Consider the following 12,379-nt stretch of genomic DNA (forward strand, 5'->3'; position numbering starts at 1 on the left):
GTGCGGAAGTACAGTAGTAAATTAAAAAACAAACAAATACCTCTTGCTTTCGTGAAACTTAGTATTTCAAAAATAGTGTAATATAATATGTTAAGTATAATAAATGTTACAAAGAATAATAAAAAGTAAGACAAAGGAGTAGAGGAGTGTGGGTTCATATTTAGACAGTGGTTAGGGAGGATGTTTCTTCCTTCCTTTCTTTCTTTCTTTCTTTCTTCTTTCTTTCTTTCTTTCTTTCTTTCTTTCTTTCTTTCTTTCTTTCTTTCTTTCTTTCTTTCTTTCTTTCTTTCTTTCTTTCTTTCTTTTTCTTCCTTTCTTCCTTTCTTCTTCTTCTTCTTTTTTTTTTTTTTTTGTGTGTGTGTTTGTAGAAGAAGCAGCACTGTGACAAAGGCAAATTGAGCATAGGAAGCCTGGTAGCAAATGAGATTGGTCGGATCATAAAGAACTTGAAGGTGAAATAGTAGATTTTCATTATTTAAATTGCTGTTTGAAAGCCTTCCCCTTGTCAAGATTAAGGGTATAAGTAAATAATAATATCTTCCAAAAAGCAAATACTAACGTGATATGTGTGATTTGAGATTGGCAGTATTTGGCACACAGTTACTCCATAATATTTGTTGAAAGAATGATGCTGTGTTTCATTTGATTGTCCTATAAACCATGTGAGACTCGATCAAAAGATAACCATGCATTATGTAAAGAACTGTGTGGTAATTAAAAAAAAAAAAAGTCCTTAATCAAATTTTGTTAACCTTCCTTAGATACAAAGAATTAATGATCAACAGATAAAATTCTGCAGCACGACTGTTTCTATTTTTGCTTACCTTGGGAAAGTACTAAAAGATAACTTAATTCTTACCATGAATGAAAGTTGAAATATTAATATATTTCAAAGTAAATGTAACTAAAATACATTTTGATTTTTTTTAAAGATTTTATTTATTTATTTGACAGAGTGAGACAGCGAGAGAGAGAGAGAACACAAGCAGGGGGAGTGGGAGAGGGAGAAGCAGGCTTCTCGCTGAGCCAAGAGCCCAGTGTGGGGCTCGATCTCAGGACCCTGGGATCATGACCTGAGCCGAAGGCAGATGCTTAACCGACTGAGCTACCCAGGCACCCCTACATTTTGATTTAGACTGTGAACCTGGAAATGAGATTTATTCTATCCATTTAAAATGTATTTCTTGTTTAGAATATATTTTCACATACATGATCTCTTTTAATTTATCCTCACAACAGTACTTTAAGTGGGTATCATTACTTTTATCACTTTCATTGATAACTTTATTCCATGAGGGAGTATTTGCAGATTGAGATGTTAAGCATTTTCCTAAGAATACATAAGCAATTTAATTGCAAAGCTAGAACTTAAAAACAGATTTCCTGTCTCCACAACCCCTACCTCTCCTACTATATTATATTCCATTTCACTGTGACTCAAGAAGATTCTCCTAGACAGGGCCTGATTGTAGGCTGGCCACCATTAGTGAAATGACATTAGCTAAATACGATTATGACTTAATGTTCCCTGAAAGGATTAGACTAGTTAAGACATACCGAAGGGAAAAGTAATTATCTATTGAAATATGAATCTCTTGATTAGAACTGGAAATTATATATTGGTATTAGAATGTTCATCTAGGATTTTTAAAAATCTGAATATTATCATCATTTCTTACTTGACTTATAAACAGCTTCAGTGGGGCTAGTTTTGTTGAGTGCCAAAATTAAAATACAACATTTTACTGGAAGAATTAGTTCACCTAATTTACTCATTCTTTATATGAACTTAGACCTTAGGAATTTCTAACTACATAAGAAACATATGCACTGGTTTACCTTACTGTCTAAAGAAAACCATTAAATTAATCAATGTCAAATCACCTTAGAGTTGTAGTAGTAGCTTGGAGTATGCTATTTAAATTCTTCAGATTTGAAAATATGTTTATAATTGCTTCCAAAAGACTTGTGCCCACCTGGTGAAAATTCCCTGTGGGTCCTTCAAAATATAGTGTGTTGCAGGCTTCCAACCATCTGAGATTTGTAATGATCATTAATGCATGATTAATATGTAGCAATGATTCTCCCACTTGACATGGAACATATATGCCTGATAAAAATTACCTTATTGAATTGAAATTGCATTTTTTTAAAATGAGGAGTGTTTCTTTGTTTGTTTTTAACCTTGGTATCCCCAGTGACTAGCATAGTATCTGGCACCTATTAGATTCTAAGTAAATAATTGAATGAATGAATAAGTGATGACTGGCTTTCATCTCTACCTTGGTAAGAGAATTGACTTTTGCATCATATTCTTTATCAGTCTTTTGAAAGCTTACACTTAAGTGTCATTATCAAACTCCAATAGAAATTTGCCAGTTATTGTACCAATTGCTTCTCAAGATACTTAGGCAACTAATTACATACGTAACTTTCATTTTTATGTCATCTAGGTGCATTGCAATGACATTGGTGAGCATAGACATAGAGCCATAGATGGGTTTTGGGGGATCCAGTGACTCACTAAAATTGCATATAGCATATGGGGTGTGTGTTTGTGTGTGTGTGTGAATATTTAATTTTTTAAGGGGAAAGGATCATGATTTTTATTATATTCTTGTAGGTATCTTTAGACCAAAAAGTTGAAAATCTTTTCATAGGACTGTATTTAGTTTACTTTATTATTCAGGAGAATTGCAAGGAAAACATGAAAAATGCACATTTTTCTACCTCACTTTATAAAATCTGATCCCTTAGGATTATGGTGGGTAATAGATATTCCTTCTCTTTATTCTTTTCTTCTTCTTTCATCATTTATTTAAAAGCGTCTATTCAATGTATTAAGTAATTTACATATATTGTCTCATTTTTTTTAAGCCCCGTTCAAAAAAGTTCTTTCATTATAGCATCGGAATAGGACCCATGGGCAGAAAGAGCTGCACTGGGATTGTGAGGAGTGACTGATTATATACTTTTTAGTTAGTGGGGGTTGGGGACAATATAAGTCTCAAGGAATTTGGAAGCAGTGCTTCTAGGACCTTGAGGGACTAGCTACTGTTACGAAAAGGTCATTTACTATTGTCTAGTAAAACATTAGTCATGAAACCCTTCAGATGTGTATCAGTGGGCCATGTGTTTGAAGGATGATTGCTAGCATATATCTTTGGGGTGGTGGGGGGGGGAAGAGATGTTTGCGGTTATCAGAGCAAAGTAACACTAACTAGAGCAAAGCTGTAGTGGTAAAACATTAAAGGAAGTCCTTCAGGTTGCTGTATGTAGTGTTACAATCTATATGCCTCAGGAATCTTGCCTGGAGACTAGGAGTTGCAGCAAAGTTTGGCCTTTGTTCTTTTTCTCCCATCATTTCCGCCCCCTGAACAACTTTGATCCTTAAATCTTTAAGGTTGCTGAGAGTGGAAGGTCTCATCTTCTGTAACTTCTTCCAGCTGAATAGGGGCATGGAGATGTCCCTCCAGCCCTAGAAGGAAGTAAGTATATTTCACTTCGAATAAACTGAGTTAAGTATCCTGCCTGAGGAAAGTAACTAGTAGGCAGGCAATGACACTGAAGTATGAGCCAGTTCTACTACCTTAGCCTTTGTTTTTTCTTAATCTAGAAAAATTTGACTCATTTCAAAGATATGTTCAGAAGTAGTAAACTTAAAGACATATCTGTTCCGAGGAGAATTAATTCCTCAGTCTTCTCAGTTTTCTCACTAGATTGTGATCAAGTTGGGGGATTTACTTACCATTATATCCCTGGTGCTTAGCATGATGCCTAATGTACAGTAGAATTTTCAAGAATTTATTCTAAATTGAAATTTAATTGATTAACTTGAGCTTTTATGATTTAGTAGTTCCAAGACTTATATTTCAGTAGCTATGCCATCAACTCTCTGTGACCTTAATAATATAGAAGTTTCTTCATTTATTAAACTTAGTGTTCTAATTTTTAAAATTTAGGTTAGTATGTAAATTTTAGATCCAACTATTTAGTTTTAGTTACTGTGATTATATCATAAAGGAAATGCAGTCCTATGGAAATTAAGTCATATGATAATATGATTTTTTAAATTTAATAATATAATTTGCTAAATTTTTTGCTTATTTCCAGCTCCATCTAGCATATGAATCAGTAGATATTTGGTTGAATTTGTTTATTGTTTGGTATAGTTTAAGCAAAGATAATTCAGTAATCCTATTTAAATTTTTTAGCATTCAGAGATCTCCTTGTGTATTATTTTACTCCCATGTTGCTATTGATATTCTCTTTGTTTGTTTTATTATACTTTTATATAATCCTTAACACAGATGAGATATAAAACACTATAAAATCTATCACAGTTGAAACTCTAGACCTTCCTTCAACCCGTGGGAATTCATTTGGCAGAAGGCCACCAAAACCAGTTCTTTTTGATGCTTAGTTTCTAGTTTCTACTTTAATTGCTGCCAAAATCTGAGCACTTGGGGATTTAATTGCTCATTATATTTGTCACAGTGGTGTCACAGACCCAAATAAAGACTGTTGCATGAAAAATATTTATGGGTATTAATTTGGCCTAAACATGTGTATATTGGATTCCTTATTTTTCTACATTGTAAAGTATAGCATGTCTAGACAGAAATAAGAATTCTTTAAGAACTTAGGCCCCACTTTACTAGTAAACTATTATTATCCATCCAGTCCAGTATCTAAATTTAACAACCAACACCTAGGGGAGGATCTATTCAGAGCTTTATTATATTCATTTTATTCAGTTTACTTTTTTGAAGTAGTCTCTAAGGGATTTAAGTCTGGCTCTGAGGACAGACTCCTTGGGTTCAAGTCTCTGTATCCCTTACCAGCTATATGATCTTGGGCAAGTTATCTTCATCTCCCTGTGCCTGTTTCCTCATTTATAAAATATGGATAACTATGTTGTTGTGAAGATTATATGGGCAAAGCGCCTAGAAAAGTGTCTAACATGGAGAAAGACCTCAGTGTTTGCTAGTTTACCATAATTCAACTTTATATGCCAAAAAACTATAAAGTTTACCATGGTTGCTGATACGAATTTCCAGTTTCCTACTAGTTAAGTAGGGATAACCTTTGCCTGCTGTAGCAAATAGCATGTCTGGTCAGCACTAAATCCAGTACCTTTCATGTCTTTCCATTTTTTTTTTTTAAAGATTTTTATTTATTTATTTTCTAAAGATTTTTATTTATTTATTTTTTAAAGATATTTATTTATTTATTTATTTAAAGATTTTTATTTATTTATTTATTTAAAAAACAGAATTCTGTTTTTTAAAGGTTATCTACACATAGATTTTACTGTAAAATGAGAGAATGAGATAGAGAGAGCATGAGAGGGAAGAGGGTCAGAGGGAGAAGCAGACTCCCCGCTGAGCAGGGAGCCCGATGCGGGACCCGATCCTGGGACTCCAGGATCATGACCTGAGCGGAAGGCAGTCGCTTAACCAACTGAGCCACCCAGGCGCCCAATGTCTTTCCATTTTTATTGTGAGTTCCCACTTGCTTGTTCCATAGTTGTAGGCTAGTAGTCTGCTTCTTGTTCCAGTCTTTTATTACTAACCACTTATTTTTCTTGTTCTTGTGCTTGCTAATCTGAGGAGTAGTTTGTTTATTCATTCTCTCTGTGTGTTCCCTTTTCCTTTTTATTTACCCTCTGCCTTTCCCTTCTTTCTTTCCTATAAAATACATGTACCACCCTGCAATCTGCTATGGTGGTTGCAATTACCTTGATCAAAGGAAATTATTAAGCACTTAAGAAGTAGGAAATGCAAGTCATCACCATGGACAAGGTAATTTTTTAGAATTGTTTGGAAGTTTTTTTATATCCTGGAAATTAAGTTCCCTATGTCTTTCTTACGCCTGAAATTGTCTTCTGGGATAGTCCTACACTACAATATAGAATCCCCTAGAATGAACAAATATTAAGTATCTGTTGCATGAAAATAAGTTTATAATTTTTCTCAGATTCATACTTATGTGAACTAGGCTGAGAACAGACTTTGATTGGACGTTGGCTCCACTTAACTTATAGTTGTCCTTAATGTTAGGGAAACGTTATTGATAGTAAATAAAACAGTAAGTCTGTTTGCCTCTCACCCAATGGATCTGATGTTTGATTTTATTTATGGATAGGATGAGGAGATAAAGGTGTTAGCTACTTGAGATGTTTCTCTCATTATGGTAAAAGAATAACATTTGTTTGCAGTCAATTAGACTTAAACTCATATCTCTTCTTTGAAATATTGTTCTTGAAAAAAAATACTGGATTTGATTTCCATTTCAGGACACAGAAGTATTTTTGGGGAAGGTAACAGACCATTAAATGCTTACAGGGCCTTCCTTCCTTCCTTCCTTCCTCCTTTCTCATTCTGTTTGGCACAATAAGCTTTGTGCAGGCTCAGGGAGTGTGAAACATGGAGACTTCTTTCCTTTTCTTTTAGGCAACGTGATACTCATTTTGGGTTCCCATTCCACCTATGGCAAAGTATGTAATTTTAAATACTTCCAGATAAAATCACTACTGAAGTTAAGCCTTTTTATCATTAAAATGAAGAAATACCTATAGATGCTCTGAACTACTTTCTCTTTGTACTCTGAGAACTTGTCCTAAATTCCTAGAGCCACAGTGAGCTTCACGGGGCCACTTCAGGCCCCCTGTCCAACTTTCCTCTTTCTTCTGCCTCAAGAGAATGTTTTCATTTCCTATCCCTTTGGCCAGAAAAACTAGATAGTCAAATAGTCTTTCAACTCTATGGTTTATGCTAGGGATGAGCCTTTAAGAACTCAAAATCCAATAATTTTGTTTCTTTTAAAGTATCTTTCATGAGCTTGTTTTTCTCCAACGGAGGAGGCCAAGATAAAGTTTAAAACTACTTTATGAAGAGGAGAGAGGTCACAAAGGATTTCAGGGTTAAAAGACAAACACAAAATTTTTTTCTTTATGTTCTCAATTCACGGCATAGAAAAGGAGGCAAATGCATTTGTTGTGTGTGAGACTCCAAAAACATGTATTTTTAAAAATATAAATCTGAAAAAGTAAAAATTTCCTTAAGAATTCTGTTTTTTAAAGGTTATCTACACATAGATTTTACTGTAAAATGACCTTTTCCAAAAATCGATCAGATTAACATTCATTTTTTTGGAAGGATTTATAAATTGTAAGAAATAATAAAAGCTTATTTTTTATTTTTATTTATTGCATTTTATTACACAGCTTTTCCCAGGGAACTTCAGACGTGGATACTGGGATGACAAGAGGCTTTTGTGGACTTCATCTGTGTTTGCTTTTGATTCTAAGCTACTGTCACACTGTTGGAGTGGGCTGCCTTAAATATTTGTTATCTGTGACTTTCTTTTGCCATGAGCATTATTGCTCTAGTCTAGGGAGTAACATTAAATGGCTAAACTGAGATCTTAAAGTTCTTTTAATTACATTAGTGCAATTACCAGGCCCTTCCATCAGTTTTAACAATTAAATCTCACATTTCCTATAGCACTGTGGGTCTTAAAGACAGTAACATAATTCAAAACATTTGTTTTTAAATAAAGAGATTCGGATATAGTGTTTGATTTTGTTAATCCCTATTGGTAAATGCAAGGTTTAGAAGATTTTCAACCATACAAAACAAAAATATCCTGTCAGGGGACAGATTTATTTCTATGAAATGACTCCATTTGGCAAAAACATGTATGTGTATATATACGTGTGTGTGTGTGTGTGTCTATATATTTAAAATTAGAGATTTGTTACAAATATGCCCACAGCAATTAAATAGAAATAGCTATTTTCACATCTGATTTATAAACCATCTGTGGAGAAGCATCGAATAAAGATAAGTGCTGTTTTCCATATCTAAAATCAAGTAAATTTGAAAAAAAAAAAAGGGTTATGAAACCTCCCGCTTTAAGAGTTAAACATTTCTCTTTAGCAGTAATTCATCTAAATTGATGGAGTTGGGTTGATTTTTGGCAAACCTAGCTACAGAGGAAAGTAAGTAAAATTATATGACCAAAGAGAAAATATATGTTGTTTTCTATAAATGGTTAAATTGGGGGGTGATTGAAATTAGAATCAGAAACCTTGAATTTGAGTATTGACTCTACCACAGAATACCATAGTCACATACTTGGGGTGCATTTTAGGTGAAAACTATTTGAGTTACCTGGGAATAATCTCAGTCAATGAACATTTATTTTTCTTTTTAAAATATTTTTAAGCTTTTAATTAATTTTCAAACATCTATTCCTGTCCTATGTTTATAGTATTATTAGCAAATCAAATCAAAAAGAAATCGGCTAAATAAATAACAGCACATGGAGGTACTGGAATATCATGCAACTTTAAAAATTGCATTATGAGATGTGTTTAGAATTATGGATAGATATTAGTCATATATCATTAAGTTTAATTATATGAAGGTTTAAAAATAGTACATTCCAAATATCATATACCTAGTAGTTGTGTTTGGGTCTTTTTAGGTATTCAGTTACTCCAAAAGGCATTATTTGAGTAGCGGTTGTTAACAGTAAGCTATGTTGTAGGTTGTATGTAGCAAATGGATGTAACTGAATTTATCACACGGCTTTATTTTTTTATTTCTTTGTGTTCATTCTTATATTTCTCCTTGGGTATGCAGAAGTAAAGAAAACTAACTGATGATTAGAAACTTCCAGGAATCAAAATGAGGGTTTTAGAGGGGGGTGGAGGATGGGTGAGCATGGTGATGGGTATTAAGGAGGGCATATATTGCATAGAACACTCGGTGTTATATGCAAACAATGAGTCATGGAACACTGCATGAAAAGCTAATGATGTACTGTATGGTGACTAACATGACATAATAAAAAAATTATAATTAAAAAATAAATAAAAATTAAAGAAACTTCCTAGATAATTTGAAATATGGAAACTCTCATGAACTCAGTGGCAAACAATTAGAGGAAGAAATTCATTTAATACAGTGCATATTTAATAGAAAAATTAAGAAATACTGAAACAGTCCTGTTTTTATTTAAGTTTCTTTTATAGCTAGCATTTATTTTATTGTATTATATTAAAGCAGTGTAGTCAACATAAAATGTACAGATATTTCCAAAAACTTTAAGTTTCATTTATTTATGAAATATTTTGAAATCAAAAGAAATATAAACCCACAACTGAAACTTCAGAAAATATTGAAAACTGTAAGTTTAAAGAAGTGCCCTTGTTTATTCAACATTCTCTGGTAATCTGAATTACTATGTCATTTCAGTAAGGATAAGTTAGACTTTGTTATAGGAATTGGTTCTTTCATACAGAATTTTAATAAACAATAAAGTGTTATTCGATGATTATTAGTAGATAGCTAATATTTACTGTCAGATACTTTGAACTTCTTTATATGCATTTTTACATTCTAATTATAATGATATATGATTGCATTATGATCTCCTAACCAGAATTCAAACTCTCTTCTAAAAAGTTTTTATTGCATTATAATTACATATGGAAAAATAGAGCATTAGTGCTCAGTTCCATGAATTGTCACAAAATGAGATAAACAGTGCTGTAGAAGACCCTCTTGTGTCACCTGTAGTCACTATCTTGGTTAGTTTTGCCTATTTTTAAAACAATAGCTTCACTGAGATATATTTACATACCATAAAGTTCACTCTTTTAACCAACTGAGCCACCCAGGCGCCCAAGTTCACTCTTTTAAAGTGTATAATTCAGTAGTTTTTAGTATAGTCACAGAGTTGTACATCTATCACCACTAATTCCAGAACACTTTAACTCCCCCCAAAGAAACCTCATTACCATTAGCACTCATTCCTCCACTTTCTTCAGTCTTTGGCAACCACTAACCTCCTTACTGTCTCTGTGGATGTCCCTATACTGAACGTTTTATAGAAATGGCATTATACAGTGTGGCCTTTTGTATCTGGCTTTTTCACTTAGCATAATATTTTTAAGGCTCATTTATGTTGTAGCATGTGTCAGAACTTACTTTTTTATGGCCAAATAATATTCTGTTACATCATTACACTACATTTATCATTTTATTGACTTTTTGAGTTTTGAATTTTTTACTATTTTTTGTCTGTTATAAATAATGCTGCTATGAACCTTTGTATACAAATATTTATGTGGGTGTATGTTGCCCTACATTTCCATTCTTACACCAGTACCACAATGTCTTGATTACTTTAGTTTTAGAGTCAGTTTTAATATCAGGAATTCCTGTATGAGTCCTTCTACTTTGCACTTCTGTTTTTAAGAATGTTTTGACTATTCTGGTCCCTTGTGTTTTTGTATGAATCTTAAGATCAGCTTGTCAAAATCTGCAACAAAATGTCAGCTGGGATTTGACAGGAATTCATTGAATCTTTAGATCAATTTAGGGAATAGCACCATCTTAACAATATTAAATCTTCTAATCCATGAACATGGGATGTCCTTCCATTTATTTTTGTCTTTTAATTTTTTTCTTGATGTGTTGTGCTTTTCAGTGCACAGGTCATATGCTTCTTTTCTTTAGCTTACTCAGAAATATTTATTATTTTTTATTCTCATATAAATGTTTTTTTTTTTTCATTTTTGGATTACATTGTATCTTTGTCTATTTTTGAACTTTGTATAAGTGGAATAATTTTGTTGTGTGTTCTTTTTCTTTTGTGTGTCACATCTTTTGCTCAATATTATGTATTTGAAATCTATCTGTGCCACTCCATTTAGCTATAGTGTGTTCATTCTTATTGCTATATAGCTTACCATCATATTACTGCATTTGATTTGTTTCTAGTTTTGGGCTATCTTGAATAATGTTACTTTTAACATTTTTTGTACATGAATTTAGGTGAACATTTTATAAATTTGTTCTGGATATATTCCTAAGCATAAGTTCAGCTTTTGAAAGAACTTCAAAAAGCTTTACGAAGTGGTTGTAACAGTTTACAGTTCTATTGGCTAGTACTTCACTTGCTTTCTGTACTAAAAAAGCAGTTTGTATGATCTACATTTTAGTCATTTTCACAGTGTGTAATGATAATCCCTTTGTTTAAATTTGCATCTTTCTCATGACTAGTGATGTTGAGTGTGTTTGTTTTTAATTAGTAATTTTGGATATTCTCTTTTATATAGTGTTTATATGTCTTTTGCCCTATTTTTTATTGAGCTATTTGTCTTTTTAATATTTATTTGTAAGAGTTCTTTATTTATTATAGGTATAAGTAATCAAAATAGTGTGAAACCAGCCTAAGTATAGGAAATTGAGTAGTGGTTCATAATGGACCCCAGAAACAGACCACATGTATACTGTGACTTACTTTATGGAAAAGATTACTTACAGTGGGGAAATGGTCCTTTCAATAATTAGTATTGATTTAATTGATTACCTGTCTCACATCATATACAAATATCAATCCCAGAGGATTGAACATCTAAATGTGAAATATAAAATAATAAAGTTTTATGAAAAAAATATAGGAAAATATATTCATAACCTTGAAGAAGTCAAAGATTTCTTAAAAAGGACACAAAAGGCAATAACTATTAACCATAAATTTAGTGATAACAAATTGGACCCCATTAAAAATTAATTTTCTTTATGAAAAGACACTACTAAAAAAGTGAAAAGATAAGACATAAAGCAGGAAAGGATATTTGCAATTTATATATCCAAAATAGGACTGTTATTCAGAATTCAAATTGTTTTAGATATGATATTTGGTGATTTTCAGTGTAAAAACATATTAACTGTGTGTTAAAAAGGATCTTTGCCCTAATTTGGCTGATTTAAAAAAAATCAAGATAAAAATAGTGGTCTATATATCTCAATAGGTTTTAAATAAATTATTTTTTTATGTTAGAAATTATTAATCTAAATTCTGTAATTTTCTAAAATCACCATACTTAGTTATAATTTACAATGGAAGGAACACATTCATATTTAAAGTTTTTGTTTGTTAAATTAGCTAAAAGCTAAATCTAATTATTTTATTACCTAAACACTCCTAAATTCTATATAAAATCTAATATGCCAAAAGATTCATGGGTACATTTTTAGTTTAAAATTTAATTCTATACTACATTATATTCTTAAAACTTATTAGGATCATGTAAGATTAAGTTAATTTTACATGTAAAAATATAGTTAAGAGTGTAATTTAAAAAAAAAGATAAAAACTGTTAGAAAATTCAGTCCAGTAATGCTAAGAACCTGATATAATGCCACTGAATTTTAAGAATTGAACTTACTTATTTTTAAACATATCTATATATAAAATATATATTTATTTTTAAACATATCTGTATACATATATTTATAAATATCATATATACAATTGTTATTTAAAGATCTTATTCTCAAATTTTGGTTGCAAATGT

General features: G+C 31.8%; 1 protein-coding gene across 2 annotated transcripts in view; it reads left to right on the plus strand.

Annotated features, from left to right (window-relative positions):
* Positions 1–12,379, plus strand: part of DPYD (dihydropyrimidine dehydrogenase) — an 800,443-nt gene that overhangs the window by 87,134 nt on the left and 700,930 nt on the right. The gene's annotated exons all lie outside the window — the stretch shown is intronic.

The sequence above is a fragment of the Mirounga angustirostris genome, unplaced genomic scaffold (genome assembly GCF_029215605.1).
Source record: "Mirounga angustirostris isolate CCGP_5_RB_7025 unplaced genomic scaffold, mMirAng1.0.hap1 SCAF_4, whole genome shotgun sequence".
Taxonomy (NCBI): Eukaryota; Metazoa; Chordata; class Mammalia; order Carnivora; family Phocidae; genus Mirounga; species Mirounga angustirostris.